We start from the raw sequence: 26746 nt of genomic DNA on the forward strand, positions 1-26746 counted from the left end.
AGTGTATTGCAATACACTGGACACACTCTACTGCCCCTTGTTTGACTAAATATAAGGCGGACATGTGTGAATGGGGGTAGCGAAGGATGGATGAAAATGCTGACCTCGACTTGGAGGAGATGTGTCATAACATGCTGTAGAGGCTGCAGGCAGCTGACCAGCTGGTTAGAGAAACAGTGGACCCGACCCAGACTGGGACCAGCTCCTTGCAGGTACAGACGCTGGAGGCCGCTTCACTGTTTATATGATGTCCGCTGACAGTGGCTGAGTGGTTTGAATGTCAGTATAAAGGGCAATAACCTCAGAGTGAAAAAAAGAGGTGTGGCCATCTTGCTGTGGGCTCTCCAGCACCCACCCAGGCACTCCTAAAATGGTCTGGCCAGCCAGGATTATCACAGTGTAAATCTTCTAACTTACAGGATTAACCATCACCAAAACCCTTTCCTACTACGGTAATCTGTGAGATTCCTCGTAAGAAAATATCTGGCTTTAAAACACAGTGCCACTCTTTTAAGACATGTAAAAATTAGCATAAGCTTTTCTCAATAATACAAATCTAGTGCATTTATTGTATCTGTTCATGATGAACAGATCATACCTATGGAATCAGACATAACATTTCGAAATGAGCAAACCAGGTCTATAGCATTTATCATTCATTATCTGATAACCACAACAAACTCCAGCATGCAAAGTTCAAAACGCTTTATTCGACTTTTACATCCATAAAAGCAATGTGCAAATCAGCAAATACAATTAAATCTAAAAATCACAGGTATAAAACATCAAGTTAAACAGATAAAACCTTTAAATGTGTGCATATTACAACATTATAAAAGATCAATGTTTTTGTTGAATACTCTGAGCAATAAGGCGAGCCCTCAGAATCCATGCCCAGCCTCAACATTTTGCCATAGCTAGTGCAATAGGTAATGAAGTATCAGTACGCAAGATGCGTTCGGCTTCCACAGCCACCCTTGTGCCCAGGGACCTACAAATTGGTATTAGCCAGGCCTGGAGCTATATAGGCATCGCAAACAAAAAGAATATGAGCCGTAGACTCGTTAAAAGATCTACACCCCGGGCACCTAGTAAGAGATTGGGCTGACCATTTAATGGTAAACAGTCTCCCCCGGAGCGTTACCACCCTAAATTGGAAGTACAGTTTACGGTCCATGGGTTTAGTAATCGCATCCCAGTAGGGTTCCATCCTCGGGGCAGCTTTATGGTCCAGGAAGAGGCTGGTGAGGGAAGTCGACGCTTGTTGTCTTGCGTTTCTTTCCTGAAACCATTCCCAGTATTTATTCTTTAGCACAGCTTTCGATGGAAAGTTAGAGTTTACAGGATCAATCCACAGTGAAATCAACTCCAGCTCTCCTAATAGGTTACGAACTGCCCACAACCATTTGATACGATGTAATGTATCACTCCTACTGATTTCTAAGAAGCCCTGTGCATAGCCTGCAAGCTCAGGTGTAGACCATAGTCTCCTCCAGTACAGAAGGGGATGCAGTTTGGCTATTGCTGCAATAGGTTTCTTACCTAGATCAAATAACAGTGGGCACATGGGGGTACTCTGGGGAAGTCTAGTAATGTTTCTTAGAAACCTATTTTCAGAAATAGTAAGAGCTAGGAGGTTCTCGCATCCTCAAACTTCTGATCCATATAGTGCTGAACTAACAGCTTTCAAATTAATAATTTCAAGGGCTGGGCTAATGGGTTTAAAATAAGAGAGATTATGCTCCTGACAGAGTGCCCCCGAGAGCTGTCTAAGTTTGAGCGATGCTAAATCAATTTGACAATCCCACTTCATACTTGCTAGAAAGTTCACTCCTAAATAAGTGAACTCATTTACTAAGTCTAGTGGACCTATTCTTCATGTTAAAACCGCTAAGATTTGCCTTACGGGCATTGAAAGCCATTAGCTTCGTCTTAGACACGTTGACCTCCAAGCCCCTCTGACAGCAAGAGTCCTCAAAGACTTTTAGCGCCTTCTGAAGCCCGCTAGGGTTCTTGGAAAGGATCAACGTGTCGTCGGCAAACATCAGAATTGGTACTTTTTCCCCAGCAAGTGAGGGGGTGTCTGTTGGTATTGCACTCATACAATCAGCTATCCTGTTAATATATAACGAAAATAGCGTAGGGGCCATCACGCATCCCTGTCTCACACCACGTTCCACCGGGAACAATTCAGTAACTTCCCCCTGCCCCCCCCCCATCTAATTTGGGCATTATTATCTTCATGGAGACTTCTAATCAGAGTTAAAAGGTCCAGGGGAAGCCCAAGCGGTTTCAAAACTAGCCATAATTTCCAACAGGGAACTAGATCAAATGCCGCCCTTAGATCTACAAAGGCGGCATAAAGACTACCCTTGCCTAAAGTCACTGTCTTCCAGTAAATTAAAATGAATCTGAAAACCTGGTCGATGGTGCTTATTGACGCACGGAATCCAGCTTGCAAGGAGAAAGGACTCTAAACCCTTCTATCCACCCCTGTAGTCTATTTAACACCATTCTACCAATGATTTTCTGGGAGCAGTCGATTAAGCTAATAGGTCTAAAGTTCCCCGGGCAAGCTTTGTCACCTTTTTTGTAGACAGGGATAATTTCTGCAGTTTTCCAAGACGCGGGAATTGGCACTCCTTGAGCAATCGCATTAGATAGCAGTAGAATGTATCGACTCCAACTAGATTTGTCACGCAAAAAAATGTTGCCCGGGATGCCATCGGGCCCTGGAGCTTTACCCGGCAGAATTGAGTTCAATGCTGACTCTACTTTCCTCATAGTAAAGGTTTCTCCCGAGTACATCACACTTGAATGTACAGTTTCCCTCACTTCAGGGGCAGAAGCATATGGGGGCTTAAAATGATTAACCAGGCAGATACTGAAACATGATTTTGGGGGCGCTCAGCTCGGTCCATGGTTGACCATTTATATATGTGCCAAAACTGCTTAGGATTTTTTGAGGCACACGCATCCCTCAGATCGTGCCACCTTTTAGCATCCCAAGCTTTCTTGGCCTTTACTTGTTTAGCCTTATAAAGAGTTTTCATCTTACGGACCATTGAGGAGTCACCCCCTCTTATAGCTCTCCCAACTCCAGCATGCTTTGAGCATAGGCTTTGCCTCAAGTCAAACATCAAGCATGCAGTCATACAATAACAAAGTTTTTCAAATGTATCTTTGGCAAAACAATATACAGTCCCTCCTAAAGGGACCAAACAAGGATTGTGACAGTGCAACTCTTCTACCACCTGAATTTGTCAGTGAACCAATTAACCTCACAACACTTGCCTACCACAGTAGTCTGTGAGATTTCATGTAAAAAAGTTCATGTCTACAGGCTCTGATAACATGTAAATACAAGCGACCCTTAAAGGCTTACTAAGCTTAATGCATTTTTTACAAAGAAAAAGCAGTCCTACTACCTTTGTTATAACAAACAGATTTGGGACATATGACATACTTTGAACCAATAAGGGCTATATCTTTTTACACTGGCATCTCACTATAATCAACTCAGGTCTCCTATATTGGGCAAAAGCTTTTCACAAATAACCATCAGCACACAACCATAAAATTATAAACATACAAATTACAGCTGGCAATACAATATACAAATCCTCCTATGAGGGTATAACAAGGGTTTTCACAACGCAAGCTTGTCAGAGGTCTAACTAACACCAAAACCCTTGCAAACTACGCCTGGGTGAAGTATCAATTACGCCTACGAAATTTCTGTGATTTTGGGAACACTTGTTACACAAAATTCCTGAAATTATGCTATCATGTCATGTCATGTTATACGACGGCATAAGTAGTAAAAATATACAGCAAATATATACAAGCAACAGAATGGAAGCAGCTGTTGTCCGTTGTGCTTTACTTTTTATGCATTTTTTTTAACACAAGTGCATCCTTGTGGCAAAAATGGCACAAGGACGCATTTCTAGCTAAAGTATAGAGCTAAATGATTGATTTGAGTTTTGCCAAATTGCGCTTAATTTTGCTGAAATGTCACACAGTTACGCTAAAGCAATTATGCACATTTCACATATATCTATTTAAACTATGGTCATCTGAGGGATTTCAAGTAACAAAATACATTTATACAGTATTTAATATTAATAATTCACCTTTAAAGGCCAATTGGGCGTAACCCACTTTTTTCATGATAAATAAGCCATGCCTACTGCATTTGTCACAGCTTTTCAAAATAAACAACTCAGACCTGTAGGATTTGATATAACCTTTCTATTTTAACCTACCAGTCTACTGCCTTTACCAATGGCTTGAAACTATACCAAACTACGACCTACTGGCCTACACAGAAATTTAACCACAAGAAAGCAATCCGGAATACAGTCATTAATTAGAAATGGTGCACAATCTAAATATCGATTCCTAAATATCGATTCCTAAATATCGACCTACAGAAATATCGAGTTGGAAATATCGAAGGTACAGAATATCGAGGTCAAGAATATCGTTGGACAGAATATCGACCCAAAGGTAAGTAATATCGATTTTTTTATATTGATGTAAGTAATATCGAAGTTAGTAATATCGATATCAAATATATCTATGTTACTAATATCGATATTTGTATTATTATGTATTTTATTATGTATTTAATATGTATGTGTTATACGTTTATTGTTAAGTATTTTACTTGTTTTAAATTATATGTGTACTACTTTTATATATTAATCATGTTATTTTTAGGTAAATTTTATGTTTTAGTACCAGAGCGGGTTGTGGGTTTATAGGGGAATAGGGTGGGAAGTAATTTAATCATACTAAATTAATTATTAATATTTAGGAATTATAAATTAATTTTAATTAATTTTTGCATTTAAGTTCTGTAGTAGGTTGTGGGTTTATAGGGGAATTGGGTGGGAAGTAATTTAATTGTAATTAAGTAATGATTTATTTTTATTTATTGATATTGATAATTATTTTATTTTTACTTATTTATTAATTGGCAATTAATTATTTTAATTTGTAATTATTTTAATTGGTGATTGTTTGTAATTGTCAATTAATTTTTTGCTTGGTAATTAATTTGTTTAGTTGGTAATTATTTTTTTAATAGGCAATTAATATTTTTAATTGGTAATTACTTTTCATTAATTGGAAATTATGATTTATTAATTGGTAAATAATGTTTCATAAAAAGTATTTTTGGGTATAAAAAATAATGTTTAATATTTTTTAATTGTTGATTAATTATTAATAATGAATATGTTTTTGTTATGACAAATATGGTATTGTTCAATATGTATTATTTGGTAACTAATCTTTATTAATTAATATTTATTGATATGTATTGTTCATTTATTGTTAATTAATTATTCAATTGTAATTATGTTTTTAATCATTATTAATGGGTATTTGTAAATGATGTAGAATTATTTAGAAATTAAATAATTAATTATTTTAAATACAAAAATGATTTATAAGTATGTTATATTTAACGTCTTCCTGACGCAGCTATCCAACGCTTTCCCTACTGTTGCACTCTCCGGAGTTGGAATAGTAATTTTTACTCCTACGCTATACAAAGCTTTCCCTACTGTTGCACTCTCTGGAGTTGGAATAGTAATTTTTACCCCTACGCTATCCAACACTTTCCCTACTGTTGCACTCTCTGGAGCGGTAATAGTAATTTATACCCCTACGCTATCCAATGCTTTCCCTACTGTTGCATTTTCTGGAGTGGGAATAGTAATTTTAAGTCCTACGCTATCCAACGTTTTCATTACTGTAGTTTTTATTGGACTTTGAATAGTAGTTTTATATATTTAGCTATTTAATATTTTTTGTATTATTTTAGATAATGTAGTATATAATAATGTAAAAAATATTGAGAGTATATTTAGGGGTAAATTCCGATTCGGGAAACAAATCGGTACGACGATTCGTATTCGTAGTCGTTTCCGTACGAATCATACTGATCCGTCCGAATCGCATAGTATGATCCGTTGCGTGAAAATACTTCTGAATCATTGCGACCGTATGAAAATGAAGTGTAAATCTGTACGACATTGACCGGCACAGTGAACTGTACGATTCGTAAAAATGCTGCACGACCCGCCAAGTACGATCCGGGCTGGGGAATGGGTACGCGATTCGTATGGTAAACATCGCATATGAGCAATTCGTACGGAGGGCAACACTATCACATACGCACTGTAACCCTAAAATCAAGAGGGGTACGCACAGGGTGTACGCACCATACACCTACAACCTTGGGGTGTACGAACTGTACCCCTACGGTCCGTACACCTATGATCATGGGGTGTACGCACGGGAACATACGCACCGTACCCCTGAAATCCAGGGGTGTACGCACTGTACCCCGATACACCGTACCCCTGCAATCATGGGGTGTACGCACCGTACCCGGGGGGTCCGTTCCGTACGCATTTCGAGGCAAAAAGAGTCGTACGGAGTATTGTCGATACGATTCGTACTTGCTGGGTCGGAAAATGCAGCTTCGATCCGTACGGATATTGTGTACTGCGCATTCCGAATGCGATTTGTACGGATTTGTGAGTTGTATGGTCTTCGGTACGATTCATACGGAGAACTGCTTTGGGTACACATCGTACTACTTCTATCAAAAAGGAGGGAAGAGGATTCAAGGTCCATTCAGTTCCCCTAGTTAGATACTGAATTAATCAAAAGGGAATGGACACTGGTGTCTACTAAACCTTCGGTTAGTCTTTGAAAACCCTCATAGACAGCCTGATTTAGTCGATGCGGTGTATCTTTTATCCGCCCCGTCAGGCGTCATGGCATATTCATAGGGTAGTCAAATAACGTGCGGTATGCCTGCCTCACCCGAGGCTACCTCTGGTCCAGGTAGAAGTGTCCAGAAATAATAGGAAAGGGAAAAATATAAAAACAGTGTGTCACCAAAAAAGAATTTTTAATGAAAGGGTTGTCACTGTTGTTAAAAAATTCGATATATATGTAATCGGGCAACTAGATTACCATATATCTATATATATATGGATGCGCCAACATGTTTCAGCTCTATGAGCCCAGCCGGGTCTGTAGAGCTTTCGTCAGGACAAAAAGACAAAAATACATACACAGAAGGTACTTACACAACTTGTGTAGGTTCCTATAGCTATTATGGAATTTCATATACAGTCACCTATAATGTGGGAACACAAACCAATACACTATATTATGGTATGTTAAATGCGGTGAGTAGGCATAATACTTTTCTTAAAGCACACAGACTAGAATTACTAGTAAAAGGTATGCACCTAATTGTAGATACATTAATAGTGAGAAGGAAGGAGGGCAGGGAAAAACAGGTTTCAAGTCTCTAAACACAGAGAGGAGGCTACTTATGCAATTCGTGCTTATTGGTGGGGTAGGAGTGGAATGCTAAGAGTGCAGGGTCCCTGTAGTGACAGACTTCTGTAGTTAGACTACAAATCACTGCGTTGTTGTTATTAATGTCGAGCATCTGTTCTACAAAAGCGGGATGTTATTATGCATTTACGCGCTTGATACTGGGGGATGCCTGTTAATATCGTACTTGCACGCATGTGGCAAAACGTCAAATACATCAGGCTATTCCTAATTACATCGAGAGCAAGATGTCCCAAAGCGGGAAATATCTCCTGGCTGTGATTACACGCTTTACAGCGGGATGTGGTTCACTCTGGTTATTAAGGTCTTTCAGAGATGGTTGCACGCACGGATAAAAAAGCGGCAAACATTCTGCGATTAGAGCATAGTCTTTAAAATATGTAGCACGCGGGGAATTTATCTTTGCTGCAAATACGCGCTACGCTTGTTACGCGCATGTATTCAGGCGCCCAGCAGTGTATTGTAAATCACAATGAGAGCAAGGTCTCTTAAAGAAAGTTGCGATTCTTGTTTAAAAAACGGTGTCAGTGTCACAGTCACAGGTTCGTGCTCAAAAACTGTTGTCAATTACTACGCTGCTCTATGGGTGTCAATTCCAATAAAGTGCATATTTACACACGCGGCAAAATTTCAGAAAAAATACCTTAATAGGCGATCTTAGAGGCTTCTACAGGAGTGAAGAGTCGCTAGGAGTGGTCTTTGCTAGAAAAATTTACCAACTCGGTTAGAATATAAATGGTAGGACTTCTTACCCGAGTAAAGTCGACTTCAAACATAATTCTTACCCACGAGGACCAGCTTTCAGTCCCTGTGCTGACTCTGCCCCTGGTTACAGGCGGGGCTCTGCCTACCAGTCTTTAGGCAGGAGTCTAGACACTAAAAAGGGACTATAATACAAACAAGTTAGTCCCTCCAAGATGGTTCCCTCCACCAGTTCAAAAAACGAAATGCTTTATTTATATTTTTTAAACATAAAGGCTCAAGGACCTGGTGTTTACTTGAAAGGGGTGCAATATTAGCCAACTCAAAAGCGGCCATGGACACAGTCCTGCTACTATGGTTAGCTTAAGTTCCTGACAAACAGAGTTTGTCGGTGGATTTAAGAGTATCAATATATATTTACATTATGGTAGTCGTACTCCACTTAGACATTGGGGAAAAGGGTGACAGACATCCGTGGGATGATGCCAATTTTATATCACAGTTACCAAACTGGATGAGTTGTTCCTGTCATCATCAGAATGGTTTGCAAGTCTGATATTCAGGTGCATGTTTTAGATGTTTTTAATAGAGATATTTTCAATAAAACTGACTCCAGGGAATATTATCATTCATCCCTGATATATGGGTGCCAAGACGGTCCACCCACCTTTGTTCTTTTTCAAAAAGAACTTGCTCTGCGTTGTTGTTCTTGTCTTGTAGCATTTCTAGTACTGTCAGCTCAACTCATCACAGGTATGTCCTGCTTCCACGAAGTGTGTGCAGAGCTTCGTGGTGTTTTTCTTCATTCTGACATTGCTCCTGTGTTCTCCAATTCATAACTTGATTTTTCTGCAGGTCATACCTATATATTGACGTCTGCAGGGGCAGGTGACCATGTAGATTAGATGTGTCGAGTTGCAATTAGTATGTTGCTTTTGGGTCCATTTTAGAGTATCGGTCAATTGTAAGGTTTTAGTTGGTTTTGTGAATTTACATACTCCGCAAGTGCCACATGGATAGTGGCCAACTACAGGTTCCATCCTGACATCTCTAGTGATGGACTGGATTTGTTTTCTCTTTGGTCTTGTATGGACCAGAACGTCTTTGATGTTTTTCGTTCTCTTATTAGCAAATCTCGGCTTTGGTCAGTCAAATTTTCCAGAAGTAATTATCTGCCCGTTTTTTCTGATGAGTTTCTGTACATCGTAAGTAGCCGGACAATAGGTGGTGACACATGTTACCAGATCTTTTATTGGTTCTTTTCTGTTGGTCTGCAGGAGACATTCACGTGGTTGATGTCTGGCCCTTTTCATGCATTTTGTGATGACAGAAGGTGTATAATCCCTCAGTTGTAATTTCTGGCTCAATTCCCGTGCTTGTATTTTGTAGTCACTGCCTTTACTACAATTACGTTTGTGACGTAAGAATTGGCTAAAGGGAAGATTGCCCCGCAATGGTCGTGGATGGTAGCTACAGTACGAGAGCAAGCTGTTTTTTGCTGTGGGTTTTGTGAAAGTTTTAGTCTCCAATTTCCCATTCTCATGGAAGATTGTCAGGTCAAGGAAGTCAATACATTGGTTGCTGGAAGTGAAGGTGAACTTTAGCCATCGGTCTCTTTTATTCAACCATTCCATGAATTTAATCAGATCTTCTTTGACATCCCAAATTAACAAAATGTCGTCAATATAGCGTTTCCAGTATATAATACTGGAAACATAGGGATTTGTGGTGTTAAGTACAGAGTCTTGTTCAAGTTGGCTTACATAAAGTCCCGCTACCGAAGGGGCACAAGCGCTCCCCATGGATGTTCCATGGCTTTGTAGGAAAATTTGACCATTGTACTCAAAGTAGTTTTCCTTTAAGACTAACCGGCAGCATTCCAAAATGAAATGGCGAGGGGTTTTGTGTGGCCATTCTTAGTTAAAGAGGAGGTCTTCCAACATTTGTAAGGTGTCTTCCTGGGGCAGGCTCGTGTACAAGGCCTCTACATCAAGACCTACCAGCAACATTGTGTTTGGATTGAATTCTAGATCTGCGATTTGAATCAGGAGGTCCCTAGTGTCTTTTAGGTAGGTTGGTGTTTTCTGTACCAACTGCTTCAAGTACTCATCAGCAAACTTCGAGAGGGGCTCTAGTAATGACTCTATTCCCGAGACAATCGGGCGTCCCGGGGGAGGGGACTTGTTCTTGTGCGTTTTTGGTAACGAGTAAAAGAATGGTGTTTTAGGGCTTTTAGGCGTCAAGAAATCTGCCTCCTTTTTTGAAATCCATCCACTGACTTCAGCTTCGTGTACCATGATAGCGATGACATTGGTCAGTCTGTCGGTAGGGTCTTCTTCAAGTTTTTTGTAAAAATTCTCATCAGACAGGAGGGATAGGCATTGTTGGTTATATCCTTCTTTTGATAAGATCACTACTCCACCCCCCTTGTCAGCTGGTTTTATGACGATATTATCATTATCCCTCAACTCCGTCAAAGCAAGTCGTTCCTTTTTGCTCAGATTTTGGTAAGTCTTTTTGTTGGGACCCAGATTGTAAATGTAAATGTATGTAAATGTATAGGCATTTATATAGCGCACTACTTACCCGGAGGGTCCCAATGCGCTTCGACCGCTGCGAAACCCTTCCTGGCTTCCCTGAGAGATGGTCCCTTAATGGGTATCTCCAGGGTGAGACCAGGCATCCCCGGCGGTCTGGTGGGGCCGTTAGTGAAGATGAGGCAAGCTAATGCCCAGAGTTGCAGAGTGTGATCGCTGATCAGAGTGGGCACCGAGGCGAGAGAATTATCGAGTCCGCTGACCCTGGTCCAGAAACCTGCCGCGCCGGGAATCGAACCCTGGTCCCGGGCCGTCCTCTGCTCTCGGGTCTGCCGCCTCTAACCAGTGAGCCACACTACTTCATTGTCGATTCCTTTCATGATTGCCTGCTCAAAGGTTTGTATCTCAATGGGTACTGTAGTCATTGGAGGACAGAACTTAGATTTCCTCTTCAGGGTAGTATTGCCTTCGTTTGGTGGACTAATGGATTCGTTGAAAAAGGCTTTTAATTTCGATGTCCGCCAAAATTCTGAGACTTCGCATTTCAGTTTGAAGCGGTCCAGTGTAGGTGTCGGCACAAATCCAAGTCCTTTATTAAGGATAGTCATCTGATCATCGGTCAGGTTGGTACCCGATAAGTTAACAACTAGTGAGTCTTCTTGCTGGGGCCTGGTTGGGCTGATGCCATGCTGCGTGTCTGTACATTCGGTTGCTGATCTTGCCACGTCAAGTTTTTCTTTCTGCCTCGCGTTTGGTTTTGTCCTCTCCCTACAAAAGGCTGTTGAGGTTGATTTGTGGCATTAGACATTGGGTGATTGCCCATTTGCTGTTGTGGGTGGATGTTAGAGTTGTATGGGTTCATCCAACCTGCATACGGAGGCATGAAGGTTGATAGTATGGCATTTGGTTCCCATGGAAGAATGAGGGTCGTTGCCACCTATTGCCTCTACGTGGGCGTTGAAACCTGAAATTATTCCGACCCCTTCTTGGTGTCGATTCATCTGAGCTCGCATCTGAACCATCCGACGAATTCCATCCTGTGGATCCAGCATCTGAGCCATTATCTGTTGTTACATAGTCTTCCTTCGTATAGGGATGCATCTTCTCTTGGCTGAATTTTTTCAGATCTTTTCCCAATTTTCTGAGTTTGTTCTGCATTAAGTACTCCTGCATTTCATCCATTTCTTTCGTAATTTCCTCTAGACGTTTTTTGTATATCAAGGGATTAATATTTTTCTTCATTTCATTCTCACAATCTTGTATTTCTGCCAATAATGCATCAGAAAGTCGCTTCGCTGTCTTGACTATGAGCACCAAGTAATCTAGGTACATTTCCAGGATATGGAAGACCAATCACGTCTGAACGCAAGGTCATGAAGAAAGATTCTCGGAGCATTAGTGACCCACAGACCTTTTGGAGACGTTTTTGACCTCAAATATTCAGTCATTATAATACCATGCATAGCGGTCCGTATCTGTTCCCTTTTCTTGTTGGTTAATGTGTCCCAGTCATCAGTTTGGGCTATGACCTGGACCAAATCTGGATTCTGTAGCAATGGTTGGGCTGCTAGAATCTCATCGATGTCAACTCCTGTGAAGCTTAAACCACTGTTGTTCTCCATAATTCCTTCCTCACTGCACGCAAAAATATAAAGTACACCCCAAATAACTATATGTAATATATAGTAAGGGTGTGAATTTCCCGCAGCTGCACGCTGCTTAAAGACTTCTATCAAAAAGGAGGGAAGAGGATTCAAGGTCCATTCAGTTCCCCTAGTTAGATACTGAGTTAATCAAAAGGGAATGGACACTGGTGTCTACTAAACCTTCGGTTAGTCTTTGAAAACCCTCATAGACAGCCTGATTTTTATCTGTGCGTGCAACCATCTCTGAGAGACCTTAATAACCAGAGTGAACCACATCCCGCTGTAAAGCGTGTAATCACAGCCAGGAGATATTCCCCGCTTTGGGACATCTTGCTCTCGATGTAATTAGGAATAGCCTGATGTATTTGACGTTTTGCCACATGCGTGCAAGTACGATATTAACAGGCATCCCCCAGTATCAAGCGCGTAAATGCATAATAACATCCCGCTTTTGTAGAACAGATGCTCGACATTAATAACACCAACGCAGTGATTTGTAGTCTAACTACAGAAGGCTGTCACTACAGGGACCCTGCACTCATAGCATTCCACTCCTACCCCATCAATAAGCACGAATTGCATAAGTAGCCTCCTCTCTGTGTTTAGAGACTTGAAACCTGTTTTCCCCTGCCCTCCTTCCTTCTCACTATTAATGTATCTACAATTAGGTGCATACCTTTTACTAGTAATTCTAGTCTGTGTGCTTTAAGAAAAGTATTATGCCTACTCACCGCATTTAACATACCATAATATAGTGTATTGGTTTGTGTTCCCACATTATAGGTGACTGTATAAGAAATTCCATAATAGCTATAGGAACCTACACAAGTTGTGTAAGTACCTTCTGTGTATGTATTTTTGTCTTTTTGTCCTGACGAAAGCTCTACAGACCCGGCTGGGCTCATTGAGCTGAAACATGTTGACGCATCCATATATATATAGATATATGGTAATCTAGTTGCCCGATTACATATATATCGAATTTTTTAACAACAGTGCCAACCTTTTCATTAAAAATTCTTTTTTGGTGACACACTGTTTTTATATTTTTCCCTTTCCTATTATTTCTGGACACTTCAACCTGGACCAGAGGTAGCCTCGGGTGAGGCTGGCATACCGCACGTTATTTGACTACCTTATGAATATGCCATGACGCCTGACGGGGCGGATAAATGATACACCGCATCGACTAAATCAGGCTGTCTATGAGGGTTTTCAAAGACTAACCGAAGGTTTAGTAGACACCAGTGTCCATTCCCTTTTGATTAATTCAACACATCGTACTACATCATATGTACGGGTACGGTTCTACATACAATTCGTACGGGAAAAAAAATGGTACGGCTATTCGGAGGGCATTTTAACGAATCGGAATCGACCCCTAATGTTTTTAATTTATTAAACATAGTTATTTACTTGTTATTTATGTTGTTGTTTTATGTGTGTAGATGTATTTGAAATTTATAGTATTTTTTAATAATAAGTCATTAAAATAATTATTACAACGTAATATTAAGTATATAATATACATTTTATGTATATGTTTAATTAATGTTTTATTATTATATATGTATTATTTATTCATTTTAAACATTAAATATTTTTAACTATGTTTATTTTATTTATAAGTATTATTTACTTTATTTTACAAATTTTTTTAACAGAGAAAAAACAATATTTTTATTTACGATATTTTTAACATCAATATTTTGGTTTTGATATTTTTGTGCTTACCATGTTGTAGATAGGATGTCGATATTCTTGCCTTCGATATTCCTGCATCGATATTTCTGTAGGTCGATATTTTGTAGGTCGATATTCTGTCAGTGATTCATTACAAATATGTAGAAAACTATATCTGACAAAGCAAAATACAACTACTCTTTATAGAGCCTAACATGGACTAATACAAGGCAAATCTTCTACTAACTGGGCTTGTCAGAGGGAGCAACCAACATCAAAACATTTGCCTACTCTGGTGGTCATTGAGAGTCCATGAAACAATACCTGCCTACAAACATGTATTCAGTGTAATAACAATCCACACTTAAATGCCTATTGAATTTAGTGTATGCTTTTCACAGTAAATATGCTAGGCCTACGCCCTTTGCCATCACTTTTCATGAGAAGCAGATCAGGCGCAAAACCTTAATAATTGACTTATCACTATAACCAATTAGCCCTACTGATTTAAACTCAAACTTTCTCATAAGTTAAAGGGTAAAACAAAAGTATTCTCTTTCAACAGAAGCACATAACTTCCGCCCAACAATATGCCATACTCAAGTAAATCACCATGTAGGCAAGCCAACACCCCCTCTCTCAGTAGTGCTTCCTAAAGCAATTTTTAAGTTGATCACAGATCTGTTATGCCAGATTTAATGAAACAAATACCAAAAAGCAAGGAGGTCTCCTTATAAATCCAATTAGGGACAAGGAGAGGTAAGTATACAACAGAACAAGTCACTATATTTCCAAGGTTGGAAGAAGCTATTTAGGCATCCACTAGTTACTCAAGAACCCATTAGTGCCACATTCTCATATATGAAAGACTTATTAAAAAAATATATAACATGAAATCACTTAAAAATTCAGAATTTTCTTTACAATTTATTCATACAATACAATATTTTGCACAAAGAAAAAGTGCCATACAGTAAAGATAAAAGAATTTAAAAGTGTGTCAATCCACACGAGGAGCAATTAAAATGCAAGTTGTCGACGCAGCGTTTCGGTATTTGTATTAACACCTTCATCAGGACAAAATTCTAATTAATAAAAGAAACATACAATTAGTTACATAAAACTTGTACTTCTTTTTCACATTATTTATTCTACTAACATACAATATTTACACTCAACATTGTCTAAACATGATTATAGCAATACTATTGGGCGCTTTTCAGCACTGTCTAGATGTAAACACAGGTGGTTCTAAGTTTTGAGTATTGTGGAGCCATTATAAATCTACAAAAACTATTTGAGAGAAACATTAACTTGTTGTGTCAAGAAAATGGATTTCTAATCTGCATACCTTATTAAAAAAGTGGAATTTTTTCAACCTCTGTATTCAATTTGAGGATTGTATCATATTCTAACTGTCTCTTCTTCGTTAGGTTAGGTGTTTCTGCTAGTTTGCGATACTCTGGTTACACTTTCTGGATTAGGAACCCTTTTAAAATACATAATTAAATTTATCAATCTCTGTTGGCAGGGGCGCATTATTAATGCTAAGTTGTAATTTTACGTCATCTTCTCTATAAGTGTGTACTAGACTATTTCTAATTGTTTGATTTCGTCTGAAAGCAAACATAGGTTTAGGGAGTTTTTCTTTATTTTTATTTGTCACCATATGCCAATTCCTATTTATTATATTCTTTATTTTGTTACTTATTGAACTGTAGTTAGTAACAAAAATCAAAGGTTTCTCTTTTTGATCTTGCCTCTGTTTTTTCTGGAAGAGGTTGTCCCTGTTATAATATTTGGCTCTTTCGTATGCATGTTTTACCATGCGTTTCGGGTACCCTCTATTAACGAATTAGTTAGTACGGAGTAGTTCTTAGTACCCCCGTAATAACGCGATATCAAACGCGCGTTGCCAGCCATTTGATTTTGTTTCCCTATAATACGATATTCAGGAGAAGTGTATCCAAATAGGGCAGATAGGACAACTACATAATACATTGAACTAACATTAGAGTTTCTAAAACATCCTCGTTTTTAGCCTAGTTTATTAATAAAAAATAATTTTTAAACAAATTTTTTAATTAACTGCGGGCCGAAATTAAAATACACCAAAAAAAGGTAAGCAGGAGTGGTTGCCCAAATAATTATGAATACAGTTATGAGGGAGCCGATCATATAAATATAAATGAAAAGGATATTAAACTACAAGAGTAGTCTCCTAGAAACGTCGCTCTGGAACTGACGTGATTATGAGAGTAATTAATGTCCTAAATTCTCGCGGGATTTACACGATCTTACAGCCCGCGCTTCCATGTGGATAAAAAGACCCCTCGCCTCACGAGCTCACTATTCTACTACGAACAAATGAGTGACAAGCGGAGCAGGGAGGCCGGTTCTTTTGATATAGGTAAGTGAATGCCAGGTATTCCTGTCCATAGCTAGTAACGCAGGAGGGAATGACCTCACCTTCAGATACCGTAATCATAACCCTAATACTCTCAAACATTGCAGAATAGAAATAGAGGCAATAACCAATAGAATAGCGAAAAAGTTATAGAAGGGACGCTTTGCACGTAATAATATAGACTAGCAGATTGCTTGATGAATTGGCCATTTAAATGGGTATAAAAGATATGGCAACCAGCATTTTACTGTCGATCGCTGCAATCTTAGAAACCACCCAACAGCGTAGTCCGTGGTATATACATATAAGCTTTAAGAACATTATATGGAAATAATGAGTTGATGAAGCGAGCTTCAGAAAATATTTTATTCTGACTCATGGATTCAATTTCCCATAACATGAACTAATTTATTAATGAGCTGTTGTATGATTTGTTGTATTAATCAACTTAGATTAAGTTTGCACCACACATGAACACGCGGGAACTAATAACATGTGCTCTTGTTGCATTTGCGAGTCTGTTTTGTAACACGTGATTAATATTGTTTTGTTTGTCATGTTTGTCCTTTTGTCTTTGTCATTATTAATATGCGGCAGATTATTTATGGCATGTGCTTTTTATATGTGCTTACATGTTTGTCCTATGTTGTGTTTGTCTGTCTGTGTACCATTTAATCATCTTTTTACTCTTTCAGAAACTTAAAGCTGGACTATATGAAGAATGGTAGATATTTTATGTGCTGCTTTATTTGTTTGCTTTTGCTAGATGTCTTTTATTAATGGGTTAATTAATAATTAGCATTGGTCGGGTGGGTAACAGAGGGTTTATTTTACTTGAATTAATCACTCTTTTGTGTTTGTTTAAATACTAGCCCGAGAGTGGTTTGAGGCCTAGTTCTGGTTCTGAAGAAAAGTTGGTCGGCCTGTACGTGAGCAGAGTTGGAGCCAAATGCAGTCATCTTGGAAACTTTCCATGGAATTATGTTTTTATGCTTCACCTTTGAAAAGACTGTGGCTCTGACAATGAAGACTTATTCATGAACTGCTCTGAATGTTCTTTTTACAAGGCCGAGGAAGTGACAGGGATGATTTTGCCGAGCTTTGGTGGAAGTCAGAGAAGTAACATTTTAAAATGTTACAAAGACGCTCGAAAGTTGATGTCACTCTATGTCAATGAACAAAAGTATGGTGACGCTCATACCCTGGAAGAGGTGGTTTTCGTGGTCTGACAGTCTTCAACCAATCAGGGTGCTGAACTCTCTCAAAGAATTACATTTAGTTAGATTAGCAAGCAAAAAGGGTATAAAAATTGGGCCTCTTGATGGGAACGGGGCTGACTGTTTCCTGAGGGCGAAGTGCTGTCCGATTTCCTTCGGATCGTAAGCATTCAACTGTTTATTCATTTATTTTCCTTTTCAGGTCAGAAAGCTAACTTAGGGAATAGGGTTAATGTTTTCTTTAAATTCATTATTTTATGCAATGTTGAACTGCCAGATTTTGAGCCAATGATTAATGTATTAAACTGAATAAAATAAAAGTAAATGCTTGATATTAATAAAGAGCTAATAAATTTATGCAATTTTGAGAATTATGAAATAAACTTTTAAAATGACAAGCTGGTCTTGTTTATTGTAGAAAGTTTAAAAACAACATTTTAGATTCATTCGCCTCATGATTCAGCTGCTCTATTGTTCTTATGGGCCTGGTGTTGATTGGTAAGTCTGGTAGTAGATGGTGACATCATTTATGCAGAATTTTAGTAGGAGCGCTGGATCAGTTTTTGGTAGCATTCGTACGGTTATATGTTGTTTTTGACATGCATGTTACCTATATGTTGGTATAGTCATAGGATTGATGTTTAACAAATGTTAAGTCTCTGATTTTGTCAGATTGTTATATGTAGTCGTAAGTATTTTTTTCCAGCAGTGTGAAAAATTCCTGGTTAATTGCCGGCAAGGTAGTGTGACTAGAAGAGTTACACAGTGCATTTGTCTGTTTCAAAATTGTGGTATAGAATATATCACGTGTTGTGGACGTACAACACAAGTTTAGGGACCTTAGATTGTCTGGTTAAATGTTATAGTGAGGATTGCCTATGAAATCGTAGCATTAAGCATAGGGACTCGTTGCCCGTTTTAAAACTTTTTGTGAAAAGAGTAATAGGATTTATCCAAGCTTGAGAGAAGGATGAGATAGCGTCGTCTATTCTTATCAACGTTTGACGTTTTCTGTGGTTGGTTCAAGTCCTGCCAAGATTTTGTGTGTGAATGATCAGGGTTTTTGTATGTATGTGTGAATAAATGATCGTATAGAAATAGCGTCGTCTATTTTATGCGAAGAGTAAATTCTGTATGACTGTAAAACTATCACTTTGTTAGCGAAACAGACAGGTGGTTTGTTTATTCGTAGTTACTAATTAAAATTTCATTGGAAAGTTTTGCTTAAAATGGCGCTGTGAAAAAGTTTTGTGAAGGAGGGGTGAGTTTACGGAGTAACACACAGAGAAGCTGCAGCGGTAGCATACGTCATTTTGGTTCGCGCTGTGATTGGCTAACATACGTCACAGAAAGCGCACTGATTGGCTCACGTGACTGTGACGAGCTGACACCAGATTGGTCAGTTCTGAATACTGTATTTCTATTGGAAGAGCAAGTTGGTGACGTGGCTTAACCTGATTGGCTTGTTGGTGTCTTTCGCGCACGGATTGGTTAGAATAGCGGAACACCAGAAAACATTTTTGAAGCTTACGGAACAACGATTTTAACTTAAAAACATGAGTTATTGGAACGATAATGAGAAAAAGAAGCCTTCATGGTTTCAGAAAGTGAAAAATTATTTTAAACCTGACAAGAAAATTGAAACGCGTGGTGGTAAATTACTTCATAAGTACAAAACACCCGCAGCCTATATGGAAGGCGAATATGGCTATCATACTGTAATTTGGTTTGATAATTGGATGCATTATACCAGAAATGATGGTGTATTAGCCTGGCCAGACGATGGGTCATTTAATCTGAAAGTTTTGAGGAATTTGAGAGAAAAAATGATGGATCTTGTGCCGAAGCCAAGACCTACACAATTTGAGGCATTAGTTGAATGGGAGGTTGAGATGATGGAGCTTGAGCGTGAAAGCAAATGCCTAGCACCTAGAAATTCAAAATACATTTTAAACAGAGAAACACATGAGGATAAAGTGAGACGCTGGAGAAAGGCAGACATGTATGATGGTCTGTATCCAGTGAGAATAATGATTACTGAAGACTTAGAACAAAAGACAGCTGGAAGGAGAATTGATGAGGAATTAGATGATGCGGTTTTAGAAGATATTTATGCTACTAAACGTAAACCGCCACCTTATCAAGCAGGTTCTCAACCTACTCCAAGAGTTTCTACAGAAACTTCTCCAAGTGCACCTCCTAGAGAAGCTGAAGAAGGTTCTCCCAGATTTTTAAAATTGCCTGAAAGGGTAGGGTCAGTAAATAATTGTAGCACACCCAGAGAAAATAGATTCCAGCAACAGGAAAGGAGAATACCTGCTGACATTCCAGAAATTTCTAGCTACAATAAAGCGAAAGAAGATTTAATTCAACAATTGACAAAAGGCATGGAAGCAGTGACAGTACCAGTAACTATTGGTCCTGTTGTACCGGTTTTTGATCAAGGAGACAATAGACAAACAGCTTTAACAGTTTCATTAAATGCAGAAATTCAAAAGGTTGCTGAGAGATTTTATTCAGAACTTTCAGAGATTCATAGAGAAAAATCTATGATGCCAAATTTAACATTAAACAGAAGTTTGTCAAATTCGCAAACACCAACTGTGGCAGATTCAGATTCAGGTTTGTCAGAGAAAAGCTTAAACAGAACAGAATTATCTCAAAATGGATTGTCCCCTGAAGCTCCTGATTATAAAAAGCTTGATGTCGCTAAATTAAAAGCTGATCTGGAAGAATTAATCATTGGCACAATTGGTTCCGACAATTTGAAATTGTATCAGGATGATGAATTGCTGTTTATTTGCAAAAGTATTCAGTGGAAAACTAAAAACAGGTACTAACAACTGGAAGAAATGGCTGCTGAGTTAGAAATTGACTTGAGCAAACAGAAACATTTACAGAAACATTACAGGGTGGATTTCTCTGAGAGGGACATTGACAATCTGAATGCTGCTGGAAGAATGACACATATAAAATAATTAATAAGTTTTCTCAGAAAATTGGGCGAATTAGGTAAATGGAGAATAAAATGGTCAAAGAAAGAACAGGATAAAAGATTAAGAAACGATGTAGTTTCAGAATTTCCAATGAGGGAAATAGCTGGAGGAGGGTATGTACATGTCCCTTGGTCTAGACAGGATATTCTCCTGTTTACTAATGATTTTCCACGTTTCAGAGAAAAGCCAGTCGAATGGTACCGACAGGTAGACAGATTCATAAAAGTGTGAAAAGTTCTGTGGATTGATCTAGACGGATTCTTTGACATTGTTGTCCCGTCAGATCTTTGGACAGAATGCAAAATTCTGTGGATTGGCCAAAAGAAGAACCTCCCCGAGACCCGGTTACAGGTGCTCCAGCAAAAGATGTTATGGACATTTATAATAAAGTAATTTACTGGTTGAAAGCAAAAATTCCCCCGAAAGAAGTGGACTGGGTTAAAATAGACAGAACAAACCAGGAACCAAAAGAATCCGTTCACTCATTTTATGAAAGGTTACTGTTAGTTTTTAAACAGTATAGTGGCTACAAAAAATTAAGCGAGAAAGATATGAGCCACTTTATATACAGATTTGTATATGGCCTGAGACCTGAAATTGGTGACATGACTAGAAATGGAATTGTCTGTTGGCAAGCACTTTCAGTTGATGACATCCTGAGAAAAGCAAAATATTGCAGTGATGAGATAGACGCAAAGCAAAAGAATCTCAAGGAGAAAGCGATGTGGGCACAAGTGAAGGTAGCAGAGCAGCAACAACAACAACAGTTAGCCTCTATGCAGCAGGGAAAGTTCAAAGGTAAGTTTAATAACAATAAGCCAAAATTTAATGTAAATGTTGAAGAGCTGAAACAAAAGCTCCCATGTTTTAATTGTGGCGAAATTGGACACTGGAAACGTGAGTGTAAAAACCCGTCCAGAAATTTTAAAAATAATTCGTTGAATTCACAGGTGCAGTGTGAGTTAAATCCGCAGCAACAGCAACAGCTACAGCAACAATTAAATGAATTAAGTCAGCAGCGACGACAGATAGCGAATCAGCAGAGCCAGATACAGCAAAGCCAGTTTCAGCAGAACCAGGTACAGCAGAGTCAAATTCAGCAGAGTCAGGTACCTCAAGCACCATTCCCTGGTAGTGCTAACAAACAGAGATTTTCTCCTGATACAGGTTTCTGTGGAGGTAATTTGGTAAATAATGTGTCAAAAGTTAACATGTCAAATGCTTCTCAATTTTGGTTGAAAGACAAAGAAGAGAGTGATTTATCAGAGGATTACTCATGACGGTGCCTGAGAGAGGAAGAAGAGTGTGTGCTTGGACCCACTCTTGAGGTAGATCAATCTGGTCCATTTTTGAATGGAAAAGTAAATGATGTAGATGTTACTTTCCTTGTGGATACAGGTGCTACCCGTTCTACTGTTAGATCAGCAGAAATAGAAAATCTTCCCCTCTCGGGGGAGTCCATCCAAGTTGTAGATGTAGCTAATCAGCAAATTAAAACAAGTCTAACAGAGCCAGTAAAAGTGGAAATTGGTAACTATAAAGATAAGCACAGATTTTTAGTTTGTGACAGCAGTCCTGTTAATCTGTTGGGACGTGATATATTATGCAAAATGAATTGCAAGATATATTGCTCACCAGATGGCATTGAAATGCAAACTGCAGAAGAAGATGGGCTTTATAAATTGACAATGCTAATGGTTGATGAGGAGAAAACATTACTGTTTCCTGTGTTTGATAAAAATGACTTGCCAGAAGAGCTCAAAAAGCCAGTTAATCCAGCAATTTGGGACCTAACAGGTAATGATATGGGTCTCATGAAAAATATTGATCCAGTAAAGATCACTGTTAAGCAGGGAATAGATTTTCCAAATGTTCCTCAATACAAAATGAAAGCTGAGACAATTGAGGGTGTCATTCCAGTAATTGAAAAGTTCATAAGTCAAGGTGTGTTAAAAGAAATTGAAAGCAGCCCATGTAATTCACCGATTATGGGTATTAAAAAGCCGAATGGAACATACAGAATTGTTCAGGACCTGAGAAAAATTAACCAGATTGTTGTTCCATGTTGCCCCATTGTTCCAAACCCTGCAGTAATTCTTTACCAGATTCCACATGATGCAGAATGGTACACGGTCATAGACTTGTGTAATGCCTTCTTTACTGTTCAATTACATCCAGAAAGCCAGCAAATTTTCGCTTTCAGGTTCCAAAATAGGATCCTAGCATGGTGTTGTATCCCTCAAGGGTATACTGAAAGTCCATCCATCTTTAATCAATTGTTAAAGAAATCCCTGGAAGATCTAGTATTGCCTGGTAATTCCACATTGGTGCAGTACATTGACGATTTGCTTGTGGCAGCCAAAACACGAGAAAATTGTGTTACTGATACCATTACCTTGTTAAATCGTTTGGCAGATGAGGGACATAAAGTGTCACCAGCAAAATTGCAGTTTTGTAAACAAGAAGTGAAATATCTTGGTCACAGAATTGCAAAAGGAACGAGAAAAGTGACAGTTGAGAGGATCAAAATGATTCGAGCAATACAACCACCGACAACACAAAGACAGGTGAGAATGTTTCTGGGAATGGTTGGTTACTGTCGACAATGGATTAGTGGATTTTCAGTAATTGCAAAACCACTTCAGAGATTAACAAAAGCAGACATAAAAGATCCAATTAGTCTGTCAAAAATTGAACTGGAAGCTTTTGAGCAGTTAAAAAAGAGCTTATGTGAAGCTCCTGCTCTAGGTATGCCAGATTATGAAAAAGAATTTGAACTCTACTGCAGTGAAAGAGAAGGTTGTGCATTGTCTGTTCTAATTCAGAGGCATGGTAAGTTGACAAAACCTATTGCATATTTCTCAGCTGTTTTGGATCCTGTTGCAAAAGCTTTGCCAGGTTGCTTAAAAGCAGTGGCCGCAACAAGTGTAAGTCTTGAGCAGAGTGAGGGTATCATTATGGGATTTCCTGTAAAAGTATATGTACCTCATTCAGTTGAGATTCTTCTTACCAGAAGCAAGACTCAACACCTGACAAGTAGCAGACTGACAAAATACGAAAAAACAATTCTGGGCTCAGACAATGTGTCAATTGTGAGGTGTGTGAATTTGAACCCTTCCACATTACTACCAGATGGAGTTGTTACTGAGGTAAGTAATGAAAATGGCATTGATCATGAATGCCTGGATGTTGTAGATTACTGCACAAAACCAAGACAGGACATAAAAGATGTTCCTTTACCTGAATCAGACATAGTCTACTTTGTAGATGGATCTTGTTTGAGAAATGATGAAGGGATTCTGAGAGCAGCATACTCAGTGTGCACAGTTTCGGATGTTGTTGAAGGTTCACCTCTGGATGGAATTCGTTCTGCTCAAATTGCAGAGCTGATTGGTTTAATTTGAGCATGTGAAAGAGCAGCTGGCAAAAGAGTAACCATAGTGATTGATAGTCAATATGGTTATGGTGTTGTTCATGATAATGGACAACTGTGGTCCCAAAGAGGTTATTTAACCTCTGCAGGAACACTAATCAGAAATGCAAAATTGACCAAGAGATTGATTGATGGCATTCAGTTACCAGAACAAATTGCTGTAGTCAAATGTGCAGCTCATAAAAAAGGTGATGATTACATCACTAAAGGAAACGCATATGCAGATGAGATTGCGAAATACTACGCCAAAAACAATTACTCAATCAATCGGGAAAAAGACGAAAGTCACACAATGAATTCTCTCATGCTAATTTCTGTAGGTCAAACATGGCAAGAAGTAAAAGATTTACAAGAGGAGGCAAATGAGGAAAAGAAAAACACATGGTTTAAAAATTAATGCAGGCAAAGAGAGGAAGATGGAATTTGGGTTTACAAGGATGGAAGGCCTGTAATGCCAGATTGCATGATTGCTGATATGGCACGGATGTACCATGGTCCAGGACATTTAGGGAGAGATTCCATGATTAGATGGTTCAGAGAAACATGGTTTAACACAAAATTTAGAATAATTGCGGAGTCACTTTGCCAAAGATGCTTGACCTGCCAACAGATGAATCCCAACAGAAAAACTGTTGTAAGCCTGGGAACCATAGGACGGGAGGGTGGTCCTTTTACCAGATTACAAATGGATTTCATTGAGATGCCGATGCACAACAGACTAAGATATGTATTGGTATTTGTTTGTCTGTTTTCAAGATGGGTGGAAGCTTTCCCAACACGTCACAATGACTCAGTTACTGTGGCAAAATTGCTTCTTAGGGAGATCATACCTAGGTACGGATTTCCAGTCACCATTGAAAGTGATTGCGGAACTCATTTTGAAAACAGATTGATGAAACTGATTTGTGAAGCTTTGAATATTCAACAGAAGCTGCATTGTGCTTACAGACCAGAAGCATCAGGTGTTGTGGAACAAGTAAATGGAACTATTAAAAATAGAATTTCAAAAATGTGTAATGCCACAGGAGTGAAGTGGACAGATGCAATTCCACTTGTTCTAATGTCAATGAGAAGCACTCCAGAGAAAAAGACAGGTCTTAGCCCTCATGATATAGTGATGGGCAGAGTGATGAGGCAAGCATTTGTTCCAGTTGGCAAATTAATGAGTATTAATGATAGTGCAATCATTGAATATTGCCAGAACCTGTCTGATGTAGTCAATTCTATATTTCATCAGGTGGGAACAGATGTAATCTCGAAGGAGAAAGTGCAAGCCCATGATTTGTTACCCGGAGACTGGGAAAGGACCAAAGTTCATCGAAGAAGAAACTGTTTAGTCCCAAGGTGGCAGAAGGCAAGACAGATAATTTTAGTTACAACAAATGCAGTAAAGTGCAAAGGGCTAAAAAGGTGGATTCATGCAAGTCATACAATTCGTGTGCCACCTCCTGAAAATCCTGATGAAGACAGCGACACAACAGCTGATTCAGATTCAGAAGGAGATCCAGAAGATCCTGAGTCTGATGATCAACAAGAAAATCAACATCAAAAGAATCTAGATGAGAGTCAGAACTTGAATGAATAAGATCTGAATATCGAAACTGGAGATCGAGGTGTTGATGATGATGATCTGCTTGAAAAAGAGCCTCTAAAAGAAAAAGGAGATTCAGAAGAAGCAGAAGATTCTGAGCGAGAAAAAAATCTGAGCCAGAGTATTGAAAGGTGAAAAAGTAGCTCTGTGATCAAAAGCAAAAAGCCTGAGACTGGGAAGCTGAGGGTGATTCCTGAAGAAGAAGAAGAAGAATTACCAAGTACCAGTAAAGGTATTGTTTCAAATGGAGTAAAGCTGCCGAGTAAAGAAGTTCCTAGGTACAGATTTGAAGTCTCAGATACAGATACTGATGAAAGTGATGAAGATTCTGAAATAAGAAAATTCAGAAAAAGAGCTTGGAAAGCTGAATGTAATGAATGTGTGCCAAAAAGAAAGGTCTTGAGAAAAGGAGACATTTGGCCTGAAGACAATTTGAAATTCAAATTGGTGAAGAAATCAAAAGATCAAATCAACGAAGTATCTAGTCAGGGAGGTGAACTTGAAAAGAAAAACGAAAACAAGAAAATAGAAGTAATTACTCGAAAAACAAAGAGAGTAGTAAAGCCAAATCAGAAATATAAGTCCCCAGAGTGGACCTATATAATCATTCCACCAATTGTTGAGGTGAAAAGCAGCAGTCAGGAGGACTTAGAACTCAGTGATAAGGATTGAAATTGTTAGAAATTTAGATGAGGGTTTTGTTTCCTGGCATAAGGCTGAAGAAAGTTTGTTAGGTGACTTTGAGTCGAAATTCCTGGCATAAGGCTGAAGAAAATTTGTTAGGTGACTTTAGGTCGAATAAATTGTGTTTAGTTGGAGAGCGAGAACACATATTTATGTGACACAAGGTCAAAGAAAAGCTGTTTAGGGTTTTATTCTAAAAAAAAAAAATTAAAAGGGGGGATATAGTTTGTAGTTATTCTAGTTTGTAGTTATTCACATTTAAATTTTTGTTTTTGAATTTTAGAATGCCTAGATCAGATACTTCTAGGTGTTCAATTTTTAAGAGATGCTGTAAAATGACTTCTATTTGTGTGATATTATTAATCTTACTTTGGTTAATTTTAGCTGTGGTCTATCCTTTTGATGTTAATAAGCAAAAAGCTAAGACTAATATAACTAGTAAGGTAGAGCCTAAACAT

This window comes from Lissotriton vulgaris, chromosome 6 (genome assembly GCF_964263255.1).
Source record: "Lissotriton vulgaris chromosome 6, aLisVul1.2, whole genome shotgun sequence".
NCBI classification, from domain to species: Eukaryota; Metazoa; Chordata; class Amphibia; order Caudata; family Salamandridae; genus Lissotriton; species Lissotriton vulgaris.